Source organism: Syngnathus floridae, unplaced genomic scaffold (genome assembly GCF_059516105.1).
Source record: "Syngnathus floridae isolate MCC-2025c unplaced genomic scaffold, RoL_Sflo_1.0 HiC_scaffold_42, whole genome shotgun sequence".
In the NCBI taxonomy this organism is placed as follows: domain Eukaryota; kingdom Metazoa; phylum Chordata; class Actinopteri; order Syngnathiformes; family Syngnathidae; genus Syngnathus; species Syngnathus floridae.
In genome coordinates, this window is record NW_028284071.1 from 142,473 (window position 1) to 158,163 (window position 15,691).

At 44.3% G+C, this 15,691-nt stretch overlaps 1 long non-coding RNA gene across 1 annotated transcript; it reads left to right on the forward strand.

Moving 5' to 3' along the window:
• Positions 1 to 660: 660 nt before the first annotated feature.
• LOC148378467 (uncharacterized) lies at positions 661 to 1,507 on the forward strand. Its single transcript, XR_015855858.1, has 3 exons — positions 661 to 1,005; positions 1,092 to 1,190; positions 1,280 to 1,507. It is a non-coding gene; the product is annotated as an uncharacterized LOC148378467 (long non-coding RNA).
• The last annotated feature ends 14,184 nt before the right edge of the window (positions 1,508 to 15,691 follow it).

A 15,691-nucleotide genomic window follows, 5' to 3' on the forward strand; every position in this document is an offset into this window, starting at 1 on the left:
CTCTGAGGAGGAACAAAGCGTGAGGTCCTGCAAGGTGAGTCTGTTTGTTTGCGGCTGCTTGGTGTTGCGCAAGATGAAATGGCCTTTTTCTCGCTATCGTTCCTCTCGTCGATTCATCGTGAGGTGTCGCTTCAGTTTGTTCAGAGAGATGTTTGCTTCCGCGCCCGCAGGTCATCGAAACATTTTACGGCTACGACGAAGACGTGTTGGTGGACTCGGACGGATCGTCCTTGTCTTTTCACACCGACAGAACCCCCGACACGGAACCCGAAGAGGTAGCCCGCCATTTCTGCCAGCGTATTGGCACCAAACATTCCTCTTCAGCCTGGAATCGGACTCGTCTTTGCGTCGCGGGTGCTTTGTCGCCGGTCTGACTGATTCTGGTACTAGTGCTGTGTTGCATTGGTGTGTGCATGAAGAGGCGGAGCTTCGCTACCGCCAGCTGACGCAAGAATATCAAGCGCTGCAACGAGCCTACGCTCTGCTAGCCCAGACCAGCGAAAGGGGACTACGACGCCGAGAAGGAGATCAAGGTGGCGCCCCTTCCCGCAACCCCCGGCCGGGTCGCAGCCTCCCCGTTCTCACCCAGCCTCGGGTGTTCTCTGGTCTGAAAGGAGGAGGAGGAGCCTCCCTCCTCCTCCTTTCAGACCAGAGAAAAGCTGATGGTAGAAATGGGTCACTATCAAAGCAGAGTAGCAGATCTGGAGTCAGCGCTGAAGCAACAAGGACAGGTAAGCTCATCAATGAGCACACCTTTTTCTCAGACAAAATAGCTACATTCTTCAGTCACTCATCCGTCTGGCATTACTGGACCAACCCCCCCCCCCGAACGTGGCTGGGAAAATGCGGAGAAAAGCAAATGTCATTTTCCAGTCAACCAAAGAATTTGTGGATGAAAATGACACAACATTCCAAAGCTGTCCACGCGTTTGTCTCTTCTAGAATGTCAAGTGGGTGGAGGAGAAGCAGCTGCTGCGTCAGAGCAATCAGCAGTTGGCCGAAAAGGTGACGGAAAGAAAGGCGCTGGGCGGAGTCGCTTGGCGTCACACCTGTCGGGAAGCCCCGCAGATGAGGTCTGACTGTCTTTTCAGGTCAGGCGGATGGAGGCGGAAGAAGCGCGTCTGAAAGAGCACATCCAGGATATCCGAGACCAAAACGAACTGCTTGAGTTCCGCATCCTGGAGCTGGAGGTGGGAAGACTCGCACAAGCGTGTTGAGGCCAGAGATGTGACGGACGGACGGACGGACGGACGGACGGATGCATGCCTCTGCCTTTCAGGAGAGGGAGTGGCGCTCCCCCGTCTTGAAGTTTCTGCAAGTCCGTTTCCCAGACGGCCTCAGCCCTTTGCAGATCTACTGCGAGGCCGAGGGCGTGAGCGTACGTAAGGCGTCCCTCGCAACCCTAACCTTAACCCGAGGTCCCAGAACACCTTACATTGCTCCTTGCGCCTTTCCCCCGGACATCGTCATCAGTGATCTGATGAAGAAGCTGGACATCCTGGGCTATAACGCCGTAAGTGTATGTCGAACTCCTTATGTTCGCACTCCACGAGACTCGGCGGCTCAAATGTGACTTTTGGAAGGCTTTGCGCTGAAAGAAGCTTGTTGACGCTGTGCCTTTGGGCTCTTGCAGAATCTCACCAACGAGGAGCAGGTGGTCGTGATTCACGCCAGGACCCTTCTCACCCTAGCCGAGAAGGTAACGCGCACGTCCACGCACGCTCTCGCATTCTGCTTATGTGACAGCAGCCTTTCCTCAGTGGTTAGAATACATCAAAGTGACCAAGTCAGCACTTCAACAGAAGATGTTGGACATTGAAAGTGAGAAGGTAGACAGACACGCGACATCAGCCAAGGGGAACTCCGGCAATGTGCCCCAACAATTCTGACCTTGAGCTGTGCTAGGATATGTTCTGCAAGCAGAAGGGCTACCTGGATGAAGAGTTGGACTTCAGGAAGTGTTCCATGGACCAGGCTCATAAGGTAAGCCGCCCTCAAATCTCCCGCCGGACCACTGATGGACGAGGATTGCGGCCCAGAGGATCCTGGAGCTGGAGGCCATGTTGTACGAGGCGCTACCGCAGCGGGACTGCCCCGCCACGGACGGCGAAAAAGCCAGCCACGCTGGCGTGAATGACGTGCTGACGGCGGATCAGAGAGAAGAGCTTAGGAGCGCCGTGGACCAATGGAAGCGAGCCCTGATGTGCGAGTTGAGGGAGCGCGACGCTTGCATCCTCCAAGAGAGAATGGATCTGCTGCACAGCGCGCAACAGGTAAGGGCCCAAAGCCAGCCCGGCACTTACTTGCACGCTTACTGGCTTTTGAATGCCACTTTCCATTTGTCCGTCCTAGAGGAACAAAGAGCTGAAAGAATTCATCGAAGCTCAGAAGAGACAAATCAAACAATTGGAGGAGAAGTTTCTGTTTCTCTTTCTATTCTTCTCCTTGGCCTTCATTCTGTGGCCCTAACACCAGCTGGTGAGTGAGCTCCAGCGGCACCGCACTCGACACCTCCGATACACTGCCAGCCGGTCTCAGACGTTGGCAGACGCTCCGATGCCAACGTATACCCCCCGCCACGGTGACAGAGGCACCGCGTCACACCGGCGCTCATCCAATCAGAAGGCAGGAAAAGCAAATTCACATGCAGGGCACTTTTGAACCAGAAGAGAGCGCCACAAAAAACGGTTGTTGCCCCAAACGCGCACTAAAAAGGGTCAGAATAACAAGAGTCCCACTGGCCAGCCGGGGCCACCCGTCCAGCTGTTTCTTCAGGGGGGAAAAAAATTGGAGTCACCGGTGAGTACATTTTGCATTTAGTTCTGCTTTTCTGCTTCTGTCTTCAAGTGTGTGGCATCCTGCGATCAAAGAGTCAGCCAACCCCAAAGCGGTTGACCTCAACGTCCCACCACCATGCCTACCAGAGCAGGTGACGTGATGCTTTGGACATCCTTCCGTCTCAGATGCCCAAAAGTACTCTTTGCCACATCTGCGGCAATACGGTGTCTTTTCAAAGGTGCAAATAAATCCAGCGTGGGCGGAACACGCACGTCTTCGGTTTTTCCCGCTTTGTTTGTGTGACAGCTGTTGTGAAAATTTTATACAAATAAAGTTGTATAGTACAGGTTTGGCCAAGCCGCAACTCCCGAACCGCATGCGGCTCTTTTATGTTCATATCAACATTTGTGTGTGTGTGTGTGTGTGTGTGGGGCGGGGGGGGTTGTGCGTGTTGTGCGTGTTGGCTTCACTTGAGTTCAATTTGGTATTTTGGTCAAAAGCGCATGTGGTGAAATTCCACAAAGTAGGATGGGCAAACACATTTCTTTAAACTATGAGTGTCAATTGGGCTCTCGAAATGGCAGGGAAAAGATGCACAGCAAAACGAAAATACGTAGATGAACACAGGACGTTTTAATCAGAGTGGGAAAGTTTCTATTTTTTGTTGAACGTGATGGCAAACCATTCTGCCTGATATGTCAGACCTCAGCGCATTTCAAAGATTCAAATCTTCAGCGCCATGCACTTCAGCTCACTCCATGCTAACATTGATCAGGCGTCGAACCCGCATCATCATGCTTAAGAGGTGGCCATGCTAACCAGTGCGCCATTATGTCAACGCATAATAACTAAGTCTACTGGTCAAAACAGCGGTTACTATATGACGTCGCTACGTCGTGGTCACGTGACGCAGACAAGACGTCAATGGACGTGGGCAGAGTTAACTTGTTTAAAAGGGAGTAGGCAGAAGAAATATTTAATTTATTTAAATCTATTTTGAGTGCACACCATTATGCCAATGCATAACAACTGTAAATCTACTAAACAAAACAGCGGTTGCTATATGACATCTGCCACGTCGTGGTCACGTGACATACGTGACGTCGATGGGCGTAACTTTCGCCGGAATTCAAATCCGCGGGGAGAGTTAACTTGTTTAAAAGAGAGTGGGCAGAAGAATTATTTAATTTATTTAAATCTATTTGGTGTGTGCGCCATTATGTCAATGCATAACAACTGTAAGTCTACTAAACAAATCAGCGGTTGCTATTTGACGTCTGCCACGTCGTGGTCACGTGACGCGGACGTGACGTCGACGCCTACTTTACATCCCACCGATCACAGGACTCCTCGGCTGCATAACCGTGCCCCCTTCCCAACCAATCGGATTTGCTATACGCGAAAACGACGCCAATGGAAAGAGCTTCCGCCCAAATTTAAATCCGTGGGCGTGGCTCGCAGCAGGAAGTAGGAAAATGGCGGCGATGTTGACAAAGACACAGCGGATGGTAACATACGACTAACAAGAGAAATATTTTTATTTTCTGCTTGCAACTGGACCGTCCAGAGCGTACACGGTAAGTACAACTCATCGTTTTTAAAAAGAAGTACTTTTGTTGCCCTGAAAAGCGAGTGAGCGTGGCGTTTGTGGGGGACGTCGAATTTCGACGATTCTTTCTGGTCAACGGTTGTAAATGATTGTGTTGATTAAAAAAGAAAACTTGATGTAACTCTACTTTTAACTGCCGTTTCAGATAGATTTGGAATTGCATCACATCCAATTTTGCCTAGAGCGTACACGGTAAGTAACACTCGTTGTGTTTAAGGAGATTTACGTTTGTAATAGCAGAAGTGTAGCCGCGTTGCGTTGTACGTGTGAATGTTGGTCCGGGCGAAATGTTAATGTTTAATTTCATTCCTTTAGGTTCCACGGTGTTTGTTGGCTGCAAGTTTTCCACTGCAAGAAGAGGCTCATATCATTGACCAGGAGCGAGCTACAATGGTGAGTAGCCATAACATTTATGTTAAACACTTCCTATTTCATGTCTAACAGTACTTGATTTAACAAATAACCATAAATAAATACAGTGTGGGCACTGAAGTTAACATATGTGATTATACTGCCTAATCTGTCACCGAGTAGATTGTTGCAAAGTAATATAAGATCCAAAGTTGTAATTCAGAATAGTTTTCAAAAGAAGGCCATTAGAATTATATACAAGTCTGATTACCCTGAACAAGCTATTAATTAAATCACAAATTCTTCAATTCAAAGATTTGGTAGATTATCAGACAAATAATGTCTAACAGTAATTGATTTAACACATCACGATAAGTAGATTGAGTGTGGGCACTCTCAAGTTAACATATGTGATTATACTGCCTAATCTGTTACAGAGTATGTTGTTGCCAAGTAATGTAGAATAGATCCAAAGTAGTAATCCAGAATAGTTTTGAAGAGGCCATTAGAATGATAAACAAATCTGATTACCTTGAACATAATAACAAGCTAAGTGTTTAATATGTCCTATGAAGTCAAAATTGGGCACCATCATGTGGTGAAATTTGGAATTGCATCACATCCAATTTTGCCTGGGAACAAACAGATTACATAAATCTTAGTTTTGAATAAGCCACTCCTTCTCAAACAAGTAAACTCTGCCCATTTTGCGCAGTAGATGTTCTGTTAATATCTAGTATTTATACAAAGTCATAATTTAAATTGCTTTCAACCTTCATTCATCGGTTCAACCAACATTACTCGCTCTTATTACCAACTTGTATTGATTTAACTAAGCGTTTAATACTTCCTATCAGGTCTCAAATCGAGATTTGGCAAAATACAATTTCAGCAAATCCAATTTTGCCAGGGAACAAAAATAGATTAAATAAACTAAATAAGTCCTCTTCCCATTAAATAAATCAGAAAAGTCTGTCTTGTAACCAGTCCTCTTCAAACAAGTAAAGTCTGCCCATTTTGTGCCGTAGATTTTGTGTCTATGCCTAGTATTTAAACAAAATCATAATTTAAACGACTTCTTTCCTTCATTCACTTTGGAAATTTGGAATTGCAGCAAATCGAATTTTGGCAGGGAACAAAAATAGATCAATTAAACTAAATAAGTCTTCTTCCCATTAAATAAATTAAAAAAGTCTGTCTTGTAACCAGTCCTTTTCAAACAAGTAAAGTCTGCCCATTTTGTGCCGTCGATTTTGTGTTAATGCCTAGTATTTATACAAAATCATAATTTAAAGGACTTCATTCCTTCATTCACTTTGGAAATTTGGAATTGCAGCACATCAAATTTTGCCTGGGAAGAAAAGTAGATTAAATAAATTTAATAAGTCTTACTACTTCCCATTAAATAAATTAAATACGTCTTACTTGTTCCCACTCCTTTTCAAAACAGTAGTTTAAAACGAGGGCCCTTCACTCAATCTTTAACCTCAACCCCGCACGTTGTGTTGTATCTGTGAATGTTGGTTGTGGCCAAATGATAGTTTTCTTTCATTCGTTTAGGTTCCAAGAAAACTTGATGTAACTCTACTTTTAACTGCCGTTTCAGATAAGCGGGTATTACGTCGCAGTCAAGTGCCGCGGATATGACGTAATTGCCCGAACCTCCGCCAAAATTCAAATCTGTTGGCGCGATGGCCGTGAGCCACTGAGCAGCGACGATTATCAACAGAAATATCTTTATTTTCTGCTTGCAACTGGACCGTCTAGAGCGTACACGGTAAGTAACACTCATTGTGTTTAAGGAGATTTACGTTTGTAATAGCAGAAGTGTAGCCGCGTTGCGTTGTACGTGTGAAAATTGGTCGAGGCGAAATGTTAATGTTTAATTTCATTCCTTTAGGTTCCACGGTGTTTGTTGGCTGCAAGTTTTCCACTGCAAGAAGAGGCTCGTATCATTGACCAGGAGCGAGCTACAATGGTGAGTAGCCATAACATTTATGTTAAACACTTCCTATTTCATGTCTAACAGTACTTGATTTAACAAATAACCATAAATAAATACAGTGTGGGCACTGAAGTTAACATATGTGATTATACTGCCTAATCTGTCACGGAGTAGATTGTTGCAAAGTAATATAAGATCCAAAGTTGTAATTCAGAATAGTTTTCAAAAGAAGGCCATTAGAATTATATACAAGTCTGATTACCCTGAACAAGCTATTAATTAAATCACAAATTCTTCAATTCAAAGATTTGGTAGATTATCAGACAAATAATGTCTAACAGTAATTGATTTAACACATCACGATAAGTAGATTGAGTGTGGGCACTCTCAAGTTAACATATGTGATTATACTGCCTAATCTGTTACAGAGTATGTTGTTGCCAAGTAATGTAGAATAGATCCAAAGTAGTAATCCAGAATAGTTTTGAAGAGGCCATTAGAATGATAAACAAATCTGATTACCTTGAACATAATAACAAGCTAAGTGTTTAATATGTCCTATGAAGTCAAAATTGGGCACCATCATGTGGTGAAATTTGGAATTGCATCACATCCAATTTTGCCTGGGAACAAACAGATTACATAAATCTTAGTTTTGAATAAGCCACTCCTTCTCAAACAAGTAAACTCTGCCCATTTTGCGCAGTAGATGTTCTGTTAATATCTAGTATTTATACAAAGTCATAATTTAAATTGCTTTCAACCTTCATTCATCGGTTCAACCAACATTACTCGCTCTTATTACCAACTTGTATTGATTTAACTAAGCGTTTAATACTTCCTATCAGGTCTCAAATCGAGATTTGGCAAAATACAATTTCAGCAAATCCAATTTTGCCAGGGAACAAAAATAGATTAAATAAACTAAATAAGTCCTCTTCCCATTAAATAAATCAGAAAAGTCTGTCTTGTAACCAGTCCTCTTCAAACAAGTAAAGTCTGCCCATTTTGTGCCGTAGATTTTGTGTCTATGCCTAGTATTTAAACAAAATCATAATTTAAACGACTTCTTTCCTTCATTCACTTTGGAAATTTGGAATTGCAGCAAATCGAATTTTGGCAGGGAACAAAAATAGATCAATTAAACTAAATAAGTCTTCTTCCCATTAAATAAATTAAAAAAGTCTGTCTTGTAACCAGTCCTTTTCAAACAAGTAAAGTCTGCCCATTTTGTGCCGTCGATTTTGTGTTAATGCCTAGTATTTATACAAAATCATAATTTAAAGGACTTCATTCCTTCATTCACTTTGGAAATTTGGAATTGCAGCACATCAAATTTTGCCTGGGAAGAAAAGTAGATTAAATAAATTTAATAAGTCTTACTACTTCCCATTAAATAAATTAAATACGTCTTACTTGTTCCCACTCCTTTTCAAAACAGTAGTTTAAAACGAGGGCCCTTCACTCAATCTTTAACCCCAACCCCGCACGTTGTGTTGTATCTGTGAATGTTGGTTGTGGCCAAATGATAGTTTTCTTTCATTCGTTTAGGTTCCAAGAAAACTTGATGTAACTCTACTTTTAACTGCCGTTTCAGATAAGCGGGTATTACGTCGCAGTCATGTGCCGTGGATATGACGTAATTGCCCGAACCTCCGCCAAAATTCAAATCTGTTGGCGCGATGGCCGTGAGCCACTGAGCAGCGACGATTATCAACAGAAATATCTTTATTTTCTGCTTGCAACTGGACCGTCTAGAGCGTACACGGTAAGTAACACTCATTGTGTTTAAGGAGATTTACGTTTGTAATAGCAGAAGTGTAGCCGCGTTGCGTTGTACGTGTGAAAATTGGTCGAGGCGAAATGTTAATGTTTAATTTCATTCCTTTAGGTTCCACGGTGTTTGTTGGCTGCAAGTTTTCCACTGCAAGAAGAGGCTCGTATCATTGACCAGGAGCGAGCTACAATGGTGAGTAGCCATAACATTTATGTTAAACACTTCCTATTTCATGTCTAACAGTACTTGATTTAACAAATAACCATAAATAAATACAGTGTGGGCACTGAAGTTAACATATGTGATTATACTGCCTAATCTGTCACGGAGTAGATTGTTGCAAAGTAATATAAGATCCAAAGTTGTAATTCAGAATAGTTTTCAAAAGAAGGCCATTAGAATTATATACAAGTCTGATTACCCTTAACATAACAACAAGCTATTAATTAAATCACAAATTCTTCAATTCAAAGATTTGGTAGATTATCAGACAAATAATGTCTAACAGTAATTGATTTAACACATCACGATAAGTAGATTGAGTGTGGGCACTCTCAAGTTAACAGATATGATTATACTGCCTAATCTGTTACAGAGTATGTTGTTGCCAAGTAATGTAGAATAGATCCAAAGTAGTAATCCAGAATAGTTTTGAAGAGGCCATTAGAATAATAAACAAATCTGATTACCTTGAACATAATAACAAGCTAAGTGTTTAATATGTCCTATGAAGTCAAAATTGGGCACCATCATGTGGTGAAATTTGGAATTGCATCACATCCAATTTTGCCTGGGAACAAACAGATTAAATAAATCTTAGTTTTGAATAAGCCACTCCTTCTCAAACAAGTAAACTCTGCCCATTTCGCGCAGTAGATGTTCTGTTAATATCTAGTATTTATACAAAGTCATAATTTAAATTGCTTTCAACCTTCATTCATCGGTTCAACCAACATTACTCGCTCTTATTACCAACTTGTATTGATTTAACTAAGCGTTTAATACTTCCTATCAGGTCTCAAGGCAAGATTTGGCAAAATACAATTTCAGCAAATCCAATTTTGCCAGGGAACAAAAATAGATTAAATAAACTAAATAAGTCTTCTTCCCATTAAATAAATCAGAAAAGTCTGTCTTGTAACCAGTCCTCTTCAAACAAGTAAAGTCTGCCCATTTTGTGCCGTAGATTTTGTGTCTATGCCTAGTATTTAAACAAAATCATAATTTAAACGACTTCTTTCCTTCATTCACTTTGGAAATTTGGAATTGCAGCAAATCGAATTTTGCCAGGGAACAAAAATAGATCAATTAAACTAAATAAGTCTTCTTCCCATTAAATAAATTAAAAAAGTCTGTCTTGTAACCAGTCCTTTTCAAACAAGTAAAGTCTGCCCATTTTGTGCCGTCGATTTTGTGTTAATGCCTAGTATTTATACAAAATCATAATTTAAAGGACTTCATTCCTTCATTCACTTTGGAAATTTGGAATTGCAGCACATCAAATTTTGCCTGGGAAGAAAAGTAGATTAAATAAATTTAATAAGTCTTACTACTTCCCATTAAATAAATTAAATACGTCTTACTTGTTCCCACTCCTTTACAAAAAAGTAGTTTAAAACGAGGTCCCTTCACTCAACCTTTAACCCTATTTATTCACCTTCTAGGCTAAGTGTTAAAGGCTAAGTGTTAAAGGCTAAGTGTTAAAGGCTAAGTGTTAGAGGCTAAGTGCCAGAGGCTAGGCGCCAGAGGCGAGTTTTTGTGGGCTGAAGTTTTAGTGGGGTTAGTGTGAATACAATCCAAAAGAATACAACAGAATACAATACAATAGAATATAATACATAGATTAAATTCAATAGCTCTTACTACTTCCCATTAAATAAATTAAATACGTCTTACTTGTTCCCAATCCTTTTCAAAAAAGTAGTTTAAAACGAGGGCCCTTCACTCAACCTTTAACCTCAACCCCGCACGTCACATTGTGTTGTATCTGTGAATGTTGGTTGTGGCCAAATGATAGTTTTCTTTCATTCGTTTAGGTTCCACGGTGTTTGTTGGCTATGTTTTCCACTGTCAGAAGGATGAAAATACAAAGTACAACGCTTGGACGTGGGCGAAGACGTCACCGGTGAGTCCTTCCTTCCTATTTATTTACCTTCTAGATGCTAGAGGCTAAGTGTTAGAGGCTAAGTGTTAGAGGCTAAGTGTTAAACACAATACGAACAACACAACGATACTGCACTGAACAACACGATACCGCACTGAGAAACACGATACCGCACTGAACAACACGATACCGCACTGAACAACACCATGCCGCACTGAACACCATGCCACACTGAACAACACCATCCCGCACTGAACAACACCATGCCGCACTAAACAACACCATGCCGCACTGAACAACACCATGCCTCACTGAACGACACCATGCCGCACTGAAAGACACCATGCCGCACTGAACGACACCATGCCGCACTGAAAGACACCATCCCGCACTGAACACCATGCCGCACTGAACAACACCATCCTGCACTGAACAACACCATCCCGCACTGAACAACACCATGCCGCACTGAACAACATTATGCCGCACTGAACATTATGCCGCACTGAACAACACCATGCCGCACTGAACAACACCATGCCGCACTGAACAACATTATGCCGCACTGAACAACACCATGCCGCACTGAACAACACCATGCCGCACTGAACAACACCATGCCGCACTGAACAACATTATGCCGCACTGAACAACACCATGCCGCACTGAACAACACCATCCTGCACTGAACAACACCATTCCGCATTGAACACCATGCCGCACTGAACAACACCATCCCGCACTGAACAACACCATCCCGCACTGAACAACACCATGCCGCACTGAACAACATTATGCCGCACTGAACAACATTATGCCGCACTGAACAACACCATGCCGCACTGAACAACACCATGCCGCACTGAACAACACCATGCCGCACTGAACAACATTATAACGCACTGAACAACACCATCCCGCACTGAACAACACCATGCCGCACTAAACAACATTATGCCGCACTGAACAACATTATGCCGAAATGAACAACACCATGCCGCACTGAACAACACCATGCCGCACTGAACAACACCATCCTGCACTGAACAACACCATCCCGCACTGAACAACACCATGCCGCACTGAACAACACCATGCCGCACTGAACAACACCATGCCGCAATGAACAACACCATCCCGCACTGAACAACATTATGCCGCACTGAACAACATTATGCCGCACTGAACAACATTATGCTGCACTGAACAACACCATGCCGCACTGAACAACACCATCCTGCACTGAACAACACCATCCCGCACTGAACAACACCATGCCGCACTGAACAACATTATGGCGCACTGAACAACATTATGCCGCACTGAACAACACCATGCCGCACTGAACAACACCATGCAGCACTGAACAACACCATGCCGCAATGAACAACACCATCCCGCACTGAACAACACCATGCCGCACTGAGCAACACCATGCCGCACTGAACAACACCATCCTGCACTGAACAACACCATGCCGCACTGAACAACACCATTCCGCACTGAACAACACCATGCCGCACTGAACAACATTACGCTGCACTGAACAACACCATGCCGCACTGAACAACACCATGCCGCACTGAACAACACCATGCCGCATTGAACAACACCATGCCGCATTGAACAACACCATGCCGCACTGAACAACACCATCCTGCACTGAACAACACCATGCCGCATTGAACAACACCATGCCGCACTGAACAACACCATCCTGCACTGAACAACACCATCCCGCACTGAACAACACCATCCCGCATTGAACAACACCATCCTGCACTGAACAACACCATGCCGCACTGAACAACACCATGCCGCACTGAACAACACCATGCCGCACTGAACAACACCATGCCGCACTGAACAACATTATGCCGCACTGAACAACACCATGCCGCACTGAACAACACCATGCCGCACTGAACAACACGATCCCGCATTGAACAACACCATCCTGCACTGAACAACACCATGCCGCACTGAACAACACCATGCCGCACTGAACAACACCATTCCGCACTGAACAACACCATGCCACACTGAACAACACCATCCTGCACTGAACAACACCATCCCGCACTGAACAACACCATGCCGCATTGAACAACACCATGCCGCACTGAACAACACCATCCTGCACTGAACAACACCATGCCGCACTGAACAACACCATGCCGCACTGAACAACACCATGCCGCACTGAACATTATGCCGCACTGAAACACATTATGCCGCACTAAACAACATTATGTCGCACTGAACAACACCATGCCGCACTGAACAACACCATGCTGCACTGAACAACATTATGCCGCACTGAACAACACGATCCCGCATTGAACAACACCATCCCGCAGTGAACAACACCATGCCGCATTGAACAACACCATGCCGCACTGAACAACACCATGCTGCACTGAACAACATTATGCTGCACTGAACAACACGATCCTGCATTGAACAACACCATGCCGCACTGAACAACACCATCCTGCACTGAACAACACCTTTCCACACTGAACAACACCATGCCGCACTGAACAACATTATGCCGCACTGAACAACACCATGCCGCACTGAACAACACCATGCCGCACTGAACAACACCATGCCGCACTGAACAACACCATGCCGCAATGAACAACACCATCCCGCACTGAACAACACCATGCCGCATTGAACAACACCATGCCGCACTGAACAACACCATCCCGCACTGAACAACACCACCCCGCACTGAACAACACGATCCCGCATTGAACAACACCATCCCGGACTGAACAACACCATGCCGCACTGAACAACACCATTCCGCACTGAAAAACACCATGCCGCACTGAACAACACCATGCCGCACTGAACAACACCATGCCGCACTGAACAACACCATGCCGCACTGAACAACATTATACCGCACTGAACAACACCATGCCGCACTGAACAACACCATCCCGCACTGAACAACACCATGCCGCATTGAACAACACCATGCCGCACTGAACAACACCATCCTGCACTGAACAACACCATCCCGCACTGAACAACACCATGCCGCACTGAACAACATTATGGCGCACTGAACAACATTATGCCGCACTGAACAACACCATGCCGCACTGAACAACACCATGCCGCACTGAACAACACCATGCCGCACTGAACAACATTATGCCGCACTGAACAACATTATGCCGCACTGAACAACACCATGCCGCACTGAACAACACCATGCCGCACTGAACAACACCATGCCGCACTGAACAACACGACGTCGCACTGAACAACACGACGCCGCACAGAACAACACGACGCCGCACAGAATAACACAATACCGCACAGAACAACACAATACCGCACAAACAGTTTTAGATAATATTACGTCGCAGTCATGTGACGCGGACATGACGTCAATAGGCGGAACTCACGGCAAAATTATAATCCGTGGGCGTGGCTTGCAACAGGAAGTAGGAAAGCGGCAGTTCTGGCAAACAAGACACAGCTGTTAGTAACACGATGACTAACAAGGCAAATATTTTTGTTTTCAGCTTGCAACTTGACCGTCTAGAGCGTACAAGGTAATTACAACTGTTTTTTTTTAGCCCTGAAAAGCAAGGGAGTGTGGCGTTTGGGAGGAATGTCGAACTCGGCGTCTGCTTCCAGCCACAGACGCCAAATTTCGACGATTATTTCGACTGGTCAACGGTTGTAAATTATTGCGTTGACTAAAAACTTTATTTAACTCTACTCTTAACTTTGCCGTTTCAGATATGCGGGTATTACACCGCGGAAATGACGTCAATAGGCTGAACTCTCGCCAAAATTCAAATCTGTGGGCGCAATGGCCTTGAGCGAGACACCGGATACAAACACGACGATTATCAACAGAAATATCTTTATTTTCCGCTTGCAAGTGGACCGTCTAGAGCGTACACGGTAAGTACAACTCATTGTGTTTAAAAAGATTTACGTTTGTGTAGTTTGCGTTGCGTTGTATCTGTGAATGTTGGTTGAGGCTAAATGTTAATGTTTAATTTCATTCCTTTAGGTTCCACGGTGTTTGTTGGCTGTATGTTTTCCACTGCAAGAAGAGGCTCGTATCATTGACCAGCAGGAGCTACAATGGTGAGTACCCCTTTCGTCTTCCATTTATGTTAAACACTTCCTATTTCATGTCTAACAGTACTCGATTTAACAAATAACCATAAATAAATACAGTGTGGGCAGTCACGTTAACATATGTGATTATCCTGCCTAATATGTTTATCACAAATATGTCACTAATCACTAATATGTTTATTTGTTTATCACAACACCTTTGGACCTTCAGCAATCGATTATTTCCCTTCATCTACATAGAGACAGAACGATGGTGTCTTAAACATCTCATTCATTTCACCAAATAACTTCACGCAGGTGGATAACGGCCGTCTCGGTCACGCTATGTTGCGTGATGCAGTTTTGAAGAACCAAATGCATTTATTCAATGAATAAGTCAAGCTAGTTCTATGTTTATGATGTTGTAAGTTACGGTACCGATTGAAGTTGAGTTCGAAGCCAGTGGAAAACAGCGCTGCGTTTGTGCTCTCCAGGTACAAATGTTGTGATCTCTGACTGACGACCGGGCGAGACTCGAGTAAGAGATGTCCAAACGAGCTCCGGCAGGGCGGGCCAAGGCGGAGCGAACGGACGCCCTTCAGGCCGCCAATGACGAGCTGAGAACCAAACTGATGGACGTCCAGTTAGAACTTCAGCAGGAGAAGAACAAGGTGAAAACCTCAACAGACAGACACTGCCTGCCTCCCTGCCTGCCTCCCTGCCTGCCTCCCTGCCTGCCTCCCTCCCTCCCAGTTTTCCCGATGTAGATTAGACATGCGTGTGCCATGACTGTGTCAGCCTACATCAACAAATGCACCGAGGACGTCAGCACCACTAAGAATATCATCACCCGGGGCAACCAACGACCCTGGATGACTGAGGAGGTACGTCAAACGCTACGAGCGCGGAACTCTGCCTTCAAGTCTGGCGACAAGGAGACACTGAGGACAGCGAGAGCCAACTTGAACCGTGCCATCAGGATAGCGAAGCGAGACCGCAGTCGAAAATTTCAGGATCGTTTCCACGACG